This window comes from Amblyomma maculatum, chromosome 3, assembly GCF_055883805.1.
Source record: "Amblyomma maculatum isolate TAMU_Amacu chromosome 3, ASM5588380v1, whole genome shotgun sequence".
In the NCBI taxonomy this organism is placed as follows: domain Eukaryota; kingdom Metazoa; phylum Arthropoda; class Arachnida; order Ixodida; family Ixodidae; genus Amblyomma; species Amblyomma maculatum.
Window position 1 is genome coordinate 58,207,176 of NC_139346.1, and position 10,260 is coordinate 58,217,435.

At 49.0% G+C, this 10,260-nt stretch overlaps 1 pseudogene; it reads right to left on the minus strand.

The window, feature by feature from the left end:
• Positions 1 to 325: 325 nt before the first annotated feature.
• LOC146194822 (uncharacterized) lies at positions 326 to 2,797 on the minus strand (annotated as a pseudogene).
• Between the last annotated feature and the right edge of the window lie 7,463 nt (positions 2,798 to 10,260).

Sequence of the window (10,260 nt, forward strand, 5' to 3'; positions counted from 1 at the left end):
GAAAGTCTTTCAGTGTCTGTGTCTTCCTGGAGCAGGGACGTAAAGCTTCGGCTGCGAAGCGGGACGTCATCGTCTTGATGAGGCAGTTGATGATCCTGAAAGAGTACAGCGATGTAATTTTTTTCCCGATAAAGGCTACCACTACACAGTTCTCTCCTTTTATAAATGGGGCCCCTTGATACAGTCAATATACATGCACACTGTCAACAGGTATATGAGAAGGCAAACCAGGTACTTGCAAGAGAATGCAAGATACAACTGCATGCGATGTTCTTTGGTTGATCAGTCATGCATAATAAAAGCAACATTATTTTTAGTGAGCTGCTTACCGAAAGAATGATGGCGTAGCATCAATGCTGCCCCATGAAGCCTCCAATCTATCTTTGTAAAACTGGAGACCATTCAAAACACGCTCACCAAAGAGTTGAAAAGCGAAATTCACTCGCAACTTTTCGAAACCGTTTGGTTGAAAATGAACGGACGTAAGGCCAGGCATCGCTTTTAAAGTGACGTTGCTGCAGTCCAGCTTGAAAGCTTGCCTTAAATGCTGGATAGAAACCTGGAACAAAATACAAACAATATAAAATATAAACTTTTATCTTTTTATTTCAGTTAATGTAATTAGAAGCACAACTATATAGACACTGAAAACAAGGTTGCATGATGTAACTTTGCACTGGAACTCCCAAAAGACGAAAGCAAAGTTATCGACTGTAGTATAAATATGAAATTTGGCCACATATCATGCCATCAGGTGTATTCAGTGGATGCTTGTGAAGCGTGTTCCTGAGGCACTTAAGCAAATGCGGGAAATCTGATAGGAAGTGGAGATGTCGAGCCGAGTCCACTGGGTGCTACAACTTGGGGTGATCTTGTTTGACTTGACTCCAACTCCCAATATTTTCCACATGCGCCTATTCCATGAGGCGCCATCGCATGTGACAAAATCGACGAATAGTCCACTGGCTTCAGCAAGAATTGTTGCTACAATTAATATTTTTGCTAGCATCTCTGCTTCGACGTTCGCACTCGTAGCAAACACGCCAATAATCTGGCTCCATTTTCCAGTGAACGGTACAAGCATTACTATCATGCCATGGCCACACGTTACGGTTTGCCCTCCAGATGTGAACTGACCCATGTCGACAAAATCTTCTATGCGACCCGAAGGAGTTACAGCAAGGTGCTTTGATAGTTTAATTTCGTCGACCAAAAGGCCACTATTTCTGTTCATGCTGTTAATATTCTTTGTTTTCTGCTTAAGTTGGTTCAGCACTTTGTGGTTGAACCCAAATCCACTCATGAAGAGCCTCAGGTAGCGTTTCAGTGTACTGTTGCTCGGGAGAGAAATGATATTGTGTTTGCGAAGGTGCTCATATAGTTTGGCACTCTTCATTTTCATTAGAGTACATTCCAAAATCCAATCCTTGCTATAGACGGTCCCTTTAGCTTTTGGCCTTTTTGCTGCAGAGAAACAGTGCATAACACATTGTCGTTGCTTGGGAGGTAAAGTTTCAATCTGTGCTCGAAGCACTTCTTCGGGTTTTGAGGCATTCTCCTGCTGCATTTTCTTGAGCTGGTCTTTTAGGGCAGCAGAGCCAGATGACAGTCTTTTGATTTTATTCCTTGCTGCACGCAGCTTCTGAGCTGTATTTAGGACATTCTTCTTGAGTGATCGTTTCAGCCTTGACTGTCGTGTTATTAGTGCCTTCCTCAGGTATCGACAAGAGATGCATGCTTGCCCTGAGAACCGAGAACAGTGAATGGGGCACTGTTAACACGATCTGTTCTGACAGACAGAAGCAGTCTCAGACGTTAAAAACTATGGTGCAAAAATGATTTTCAGAACAGTTATAATTACAATCAGGCAGCAGAGAAACATACCTTCGGATGGTTCTTTCCCGGCACAGCACTTACTGAAGTACATGCCCTCGCAGGCTGTCACTTGTAGTTCGAGGCCCTTAGATAGGTCCGATCTTGTCATGCTGCAAGTTGGCAAGGCCCCTTTGCAGATCCCATACGCGTCAACACTTCGGAGAACGTTCTCTGCTTCCGCACAAGAGGTGACGTGCCCTTGTTCAACAATTCGGCCACAAAGCAAGGCTGTATATGCGACGGCCATTGTACTCTTCTCTGCATCCTGGGAGAACATCACCACCCTTTCGGACGTAATTTTTTCGTTGCCATGCATTCTTAATTTGCAGTACGGGATGTCTGTGTAATCAGGAACACGGTGTCAATTCCAGTAGACGGACGGAACACTCAAATTGAGCAGATATCCAGGCATACACGCTTCCCCATGTCTCGCACAAGACGCATGTTCCGATGTCGTCGCAGCCGCTTCGCCAGCATCTGTTTCTGCGCCAGAACAGTCGCATTGCTCATCAACGCACACTTTAGATCTTTTGGCCTCAAAAGATATGACGTCCGTGCTGATGCGCTTCCTTGGTGGTCTTGCCTGAGTCGGTTTTTTCGACAAGTAACGTGGGGCATTTGGCAGCAGCGTCGGCCCGGCATCGGGCAGCAGCTCCGGCTTTCCGCGTGCAATACGAACTTCTTCACCATTTATAATGTGGACGTAGTCACGCAGAATACATGATGGTTCAAAGTGAAGTTCGCAAACAGCACAAGTTTCGTCGAGTTTCTTGTCCTGGCGGTGCAAGTTTCGCTCCCAAATTCGGCGTCTTTCCTCATCTTTCGGCACGGTAAACAACGACGGCTGCTTTCCTTTAGTAAAATTGTAGCCGGTTTGACACCCAGGAGCAAAGCAGTGTCTTATCCGTTGACGGTTCGGCATTCCTACTTTCCACGAATGAAGAAGGCAGCCGGCGAAACAAATTAAAATGATGCACTGAAAAAACGGAGACAGCCAAAGTCGCGAACCACTTGTGAACAAACGTGCGAGAGGCAGCACATGGACACCACTGGTATCGAGGCACCCTAACCACAAATAGCCAGCCCACGCTACTACAGCGCCGCCGCTAACATCCGAGTTCCGTCCGCACTCGCCGCCTCGCCGCAATGCATGGGGCGCGCCGGCTACTGAACCCACTACCCTCTTCTAGAACACTATTATGAAGCCCATCGATTGCACGTCCGCTCTCCAGCTTGGTCGGTGTCCTCCTAGCATGACGTCACAAAAAGCGAGCGCCCTCTCTCGGCTGCGACACAGCGCCGTGTATGGACTCACCGCTACCATCTGAGGCCGCGAGCTGGGGCCCCGTTTCTCGGTCTGGCGTGACGTCGCACGGTCACGTGAAAGGTCATGTATGGAGGCGCCACGACACGACAAGGGCTCGAAGTGCTAGCAGTACTGCTTTTGCAATAAAAAATATCTTTTATTGCGAAAGCAATACTACTTTCACTTTTCAGCCCTTCGCGTGGTAGCTATCAGTGACCTTTACCGTGACCTTTACCGTGACCTTTGGCGCGCCGCCAAGCACAGCTGCTCAAAAACAGGGGCCCAAACGCGCGCCGTCAACTGGCGAGACGGTAGCTACCAACCGCGGCCTAACTCCCGCTCTTTCCACGAGAGGCGCTACAGAAGGAGTGACGTCATCCCATTTGCCGCAAAAACAGGGGCCCCAACTCGCGCCGTCGGCTCGCGAGGCGGTAGCTACCAGCCACGGCCTAACTCCCACTCCCTCCGTGAGGCAGCGCTACAGCCGGCGTGACGTCATCCTTCAGAGCGTTGTGAGACCGTTTAGAACAACTGACGTTTGGTGCCCTTTACACACTGCAGTTAAGCCCAACGTTGATTTACGGCCGGGCGAAGCTGCATTTGTGCCACATGCTCCTAAATTTAAGAAGAATTATGGGGCTGCAGACGCAGCTATCGCCGGGGGTGCGACGTTGGATACTATAGGAGGTAGCCTAGCGGCAGGTGGAATCAACGCAGTCTACAGGGATGCTTTGATTTCTGCTGGCGTAAAGAATGCCGTTGCAGCCGGAGCCAGATCGACAGCTGTACATTCTGCTTTAACCACACCCACAACCAAGTATATCGTTGCAGCAACGGCACTTCTTGCCTCGCTACTAGTTATACATAGAATAACCAGGTAGCACCCCGCAATAAACAATATTTGAACCATATGCCGTGGCCAGAGTGAATCACTGCACAACTATAAGCATAACTACAAGCACCACAGCCAGCTACACCACCAGCTGAACCTAGGCGTAGTCATAGCTATTGCTTTCACAATTACCAGGCTTAACCAAGCTAAGCCAGTGCAAATTTGTTGTTTTCAAAGTTAGCTTCACAATGTTAAACTCCTAAAGCACACTACTCCCGCTGTGGATGGGCAATGGCAACGCCCACGACGCGAAACGCAGGAGCCGGCACCAAAGTGGTCGAAGACCCCCCCCTCTGAACCCACTCTGCAGAAATGCGAAAGCGTACCCTTTCCAAGGACCTGGGATCTAATCGCGGCCTTGGCGGCAGCTTTTCGATGGGGACGAAAAGCAAGGCGTCCGTGTGCTGTGCGATGTCAGCGTACGTTAAAGAACCCCAGGCGGTCGAAATTTCCGGAGTCCTTCACTACGGCGTCTCTCATAGCCTGAGGAGGAGGAGGAAGAACATTTATTTCCGCCGAATATGGCACGGCAGCCACCTCCGGGTCCGCACGCAGGCGTCTAGGGAGGCAGTCTGTCGCCCGCGGCCAGAAAACACCTGGCCCCGTATAGGAGAAGAGGTCCTCAGCCTCGGCCGCCAGGCGGACGGCGAATCGCTGCGTTTTTTCGTCGGAGCTTCTTAGCGTGGTCTCCCATTCACCGCTAGTTTTATTCGCGTTGCGCACTGGGGCACGAACGCATCTCCTTATTATATGTACTAATGTTGCCACGTGGCCGCAAAATTTACAAATTTCGGTTTTCGCACCGTCCCTCTTCCGCCCTCTGGCACACGCGTCCAACTCCTCCACATGGGCGAAAAGAAATTTTGAGCTTGGAGTTTTCTCCAGCCGTACGATTCCTTTTTTTGAGGGATCTAACCGGGGGCGGATTTATCCTCCGGTCTTTCTTCAGGTTGTCAGTTACATACCTAAAGGTACCAATACATTCTTTGGTTATAGATTTTGTGGAGGCGTCCGCAGCACCCCGAGGTAGCGAGGAGCGGGCGAGCGTGTGGGCAGCCTCGTTGCCGGCGAGACCGGCGTGTGCTGGGGTCCAGATTATGGTCACGCTTTCGGCGAGAGACGACTCGTTCAGAATTTTTGCAGCACGATTGCTGACTCTACCCTTGCTAAAATTCCTAACCACCGCTTTGCTATCGCTGATCACGTGTTTCACGCCTGGTCGTACAATGGCAATGGCTATTGCAATCTCCTTCGCCTCTACCGGCGATAGATCTCGGTTTATTTCGATTCCTATGGCGATTCCGGTGTCTAATAGGGCGACCGAGGTTACGTCGCCTTCTTTCCCGATCGCTGCATCACATCGGTATAGGCGACCGATCCCGGCGGGAGTTTGTCCAATTTGTTAGCGAGGTGCTTAGCTCTGCTTTTCCTCCTTCCCTCGTCGTGTACGGGGTGCATGTTCTGCGGTATGGGCGAGACGTATAGATGCTTTCTGATTTCTCGATCTATGTTTTCTCTGACACTTTCGCCTTCCTCGGGCGCTAGTAGGTTTACCCAGTCGAGGATTTGCCTACCCGCCGCCGGTCCTGCGAGTCGCTCTCTCTGGGACAGCCTGACCGCCGCAACTAGCTCTTTCACCTCATTATGCAACCCCATTTTCTCTAGAATGTCGTTAGAAGTAGTTATGAGGAGTTCTAGAGCGCACTTCGTGCATCTCTTAATTATGGTGTTTAATTCGTGTTCTTCGGTCTTGTTGATATTTAGGAATGGAGTCACGTAGCAGATTCTGCTCGTGACAAAAGCTTCTACGAGTCTGAGTCTACTAGCCTCCGTGAGACCACTCCTTCTGTTGGACGTCTTCTTAAATACTCTGACTACAAGCTCCGCCTGAACTTTTAATTTCTAAATCAGGCTTTTGTTACTACCTCTGCGATTGATAATCATACCTAATATTCTAATTTCATCTACTTTCGGGACTTCGTTCCCGTTGACTTTAATTTTGATATCTGGAGTTAGCTTCCCACTACTGCTGGTCATTACCAGGAGCTCCGATTTTTCTGGCGAACAGCATAGACCTACGTACTATGCGTGTTTGCTGATTATATCTGCTGCCTCTTGGAGCCTGGATGTGATGTACGAGTCGTTGCTTTGCGACATTAAACCTCATAAACCCCACTAACCAACTTCCCTTTCCTCTATTACCACTTTGAATCCGACATTCCTACCTTTTTTTACGGCGCCGTACAGGTGTCCACAAAACGTGTGACAGATACTGCGCTTTTCCTTTCTTGTGAACCAATTATTATTATATTAAAAGACGATTCACATGGACCGATATGGCGAACCTTCCGAAGTGCCGCCCGACATGTCGCCGGCCGGCGGCGGCCGTTCGCCGCCGATCAAGCCGGGCCAGGTAATTTCGCCGGTCGACGGGCGGACGGCCGCTCCTGTGCGCGACCACCGTGCGATGACAGCACTAGCTGCAGATTCATGTCGGCTGCATTTGCGAGTCCTGCGCGCCGACGATATGCAAAACTTAAAAAAGTGAGCTAAATTTTATTCTCTTGAATAAAAAATTGCTGGTCATTTCACTAATCTTAAACCTAATGTGTAGCGATTGCTTATGCCCTCCACAACGCCACACCGTTCTCTATTTTCACTCCCACCTTCCTGCTTTTCCTTACGGTTTCATTATGACATCACTTCTGTTTACTAACTATGCCCGGATGGGACATCACACCTTCCTCCTTTTCCTTGTGACTTCATCATTTGCCACTTTTGTTTATTTAACATGACCAGATGTGACATCCAAATGACGTCACATCCGGTCATGGCGTCAAAGCCGAGACATCGCCATGTGATACCGTCATAGCTAGTCATTGTCATTACGCATGACTATTTAGTCGTGACTAATTTCTAATTAGTAAACTTTAGTGACTAGTTAGTTCTAATGCAACCAAAACCAGTTCAATTATTCTAGTTTGACACAATCCTGTCCGATGCTCAGTACACCCTCGCCCGAAATGCGCCGATAAGTAACCTATCATCTCCACTATCATATTCGCGCTACAGAAAAATTAAGATGCGCTGTGTACGGTATGATAGGTTGCTGGATGCGAGCTGGTCAAAACTGGCTCGAATTACTTCCATGCAACACAAAACAATCCCGGGTGTGGCACGTTTGGTAAATCGCTCGGCTGGGGATCCAAAGGATGGAGGTTTGATTACCTGCTGACACGTGTTATTTTTATGAGGAGTACGGCCCAGCGGTGTGTCGTGGCGTCAGGCATATGCGCAGCAGGCGGAGCGCCGTCATCGACACTGCCGCCGCAGCCACGCTAACCACATGAAGTGCCAGGCAAGGCGAGGCCCAATCCCAGCGGCCGCGGTTGCCGTGACAACGGCTATGCTCTCTGGCACTGCTCTCCCAATAGATCAACAGCGTGTTCACAAACAAAGGGGGCGCTTGCGGCGTCGCAGCCGACTGGGGATGAAAAATAGGGTTAGCACCCACAGGAATACATGGAACCGAAATATGTCTAAGCAGTTTTCTCATTTCACAGGGCACCTGTGATGTCGTTATTCAGTACAAAGCAACTATGAACATCCTAGAACAGATCACGAAAGTATGAAATCTCATTAACGAGACGAAGTATTTTTAAAATACCGCGAAACGTATGGGGGTGGAAGTTGGAAGGGCGACCCGTAGAAATACATGTAAGCACAACCGGAATATTTTTCTCATTTCACAGAGCATCAGAAGTGGTGGCCGGTCGGTCACACCAGCGCTTTGAAGAAGTGTGTGATAAAGTATGGTGCGTCATTACGGAGGCGGTCTACTTTTAAAACTCCCCGAATAACCTGTGCTATGAATCCAGACACTGCCAAAAGGCAAGCTGGGTGTAGTGAATCGCGTAGTTTTGCTTAGTCTGATATGCTGCCGCATAGGGTAAATGAGCTTGATAATACTGTCGCACCAGTGATACATGCTAGACAGAATTACATTTAAAAAGCAGTTGTCAAACGTCATACGACAATATGAACCGAACGAGATTCACGCATTGCAGCAGACGACAGCGTAGCTGGCGATACTGTTATGACCGTGCATCATCCGCACTTGCGCGCTCTATTGTTCGCCTGTGGGCATGGATAAGTGCTGTGGATATGTGCTGTCTGTAACGTACAACTGTACCCTGAGGGTATTATAAATAAATAAATAGATGGCTCTAAGTGAGCCTGTTTCCATGAATCCTTTTGTGTAAGCCTGTTTTGCTATGTTGAGACCCTGCAAATGCCAAATTGGCCCTGTCAAGGGAACGTCTAGAAAAATACCAAGAAATGTCCCCCTGCGGGAAATAGCCAGAAGTGCTTTCGTTCAATTGTTCACCCTTCCCGTCGAGAAGCGCTATCATCCAGTGAGGAATGCCTATTGTCCAAAGGAGGCGACAGAGTGACACGTCCGCTGACGTACAGGACAAGAAAGGAGCAAGGTGATTACGGCCATTAGAGGATTTCCCGGGAATGCAGGAAAGATTTGCAATTGCTGGAAAGGGACAATGCTGGGAGCAGTATGTGGTGCGCACGTGCACTTGGGTTTCTGAGAAGGAAATCCACTTACCGGAACCAGTCTACCGGATCTTTGCTGAAGAATAGAAATGTACCTCCTCGCCGTTCCCAAGCTCTTCCCGCCAACAAGTGACCACGCCCAACGAAACAATGCCGGACCAGTCAGTGCATCAGATCATCAGTGCAGTGATGTGTTCGATTGGATGCCGATATCTGAGGGGCGTGCCCTGGAACTGGTTTGTCAGCATCTTCAGAGCGGGGCTGGACATAGGGGGTTTTAAGGACGCTGCAGAGCACGAAATGAGGCTCTGAGCCCTGGGTAAACGGCTCATCCAGATGCTTCTCGCTATGAACTCTTTACGCTTGCCATTTTGTTAATATACCCTTCTTTTTCATGTAAATAATCATGTAAATAAGTTTTCTCAAAGTGCCATTAAACCTGCTTGTATATATTTTACCAACTTCGAAGATTCAATCCTTCATCAACCCCGAGTCTCTGCACGCTACCAAGTGAAGGCCGGGTCGACTTAGTCCCAGCGTCACGACAATACCCAACGCGGCCGCCTCCAGTTCCGGAGCGTCTGCTAACGACAGTGGGTGGTGCATTGTCGTCTGCAACTGTGCGCTGTCAGTTTATCGTGCTGTGAGCGGTCCCGCAAGTCGTCAGACTTGCATTACTTGCAAGAGAATGTAGTGTGTCATGCAACATGATGTCGGGGTGTCGTAGAAGACGTTCACCAAAAAATGAGAAGGGTTCAACGCTGCTGAGCCGAGCAAAATGTTGCGGTAAGTTGTGTTTACTTGTATTTCTATGGGTCGCCTTCTCAACTCGCACCGCGATACGTTTCGCGGTGTTTTAAAAATACTTCGCCTCGGTAATGAGATTTCACACTTCCACGATCTATTCCAGGGCGTTCATGGTTTCTCTGTACCGAATAACATCAAAGATGACCCGTGAAATTAGAAAACTGCTTTGGAATATTTCGCTTGCATGTATTCCTATGGGAGCTAAGCCTATTTTTCACCCCCAGTCAGACCACGCTGGCGATAGAAGCGCCACCGCATCGTGCTTACGTCACAGATCGATGTTGGTCTATAAGCACCTCCGCGTAGCGCTTTAATGCCCTCGGAGTCCACAACACTCTCAGCAAGCTGGTAGAGGCCCACCTCACCTCTCAATGCGAACGGCACACACACACATGGACCGGACGCTTTATCCTTGACTCTCTCTCAGTTGGTTACCCCGCAGCAAGATAGGACAAAGTGTCACTTCCAATGAGCCTGTAAACTCACTTGAAATTCCTACCTCTCTCGAAGAATATGCGCCCTGAATATCATTCAGACAGGCGCGTACAAAGAGCCAAATCCCTACACAAGCAATACCTGTCCAATCAAGACGTGGTCTATGTCGATGCAGCCGAGCACGCGGACCGCAATCCATTCGAGATTGTGACTGAAGATTATCAGGGTCAAGAACTCACGGCTGGTTCTGTCGTTACCAACGACCCGGAGGAAGCAGAGGAGGCTACGAATACCCTCGCGGTAAGCTCAATCTCGGCCCTTCATATAATTTGCGACTCGAAAACCGCAATACGAAATTACAGCAAAGGCAGGATATTCC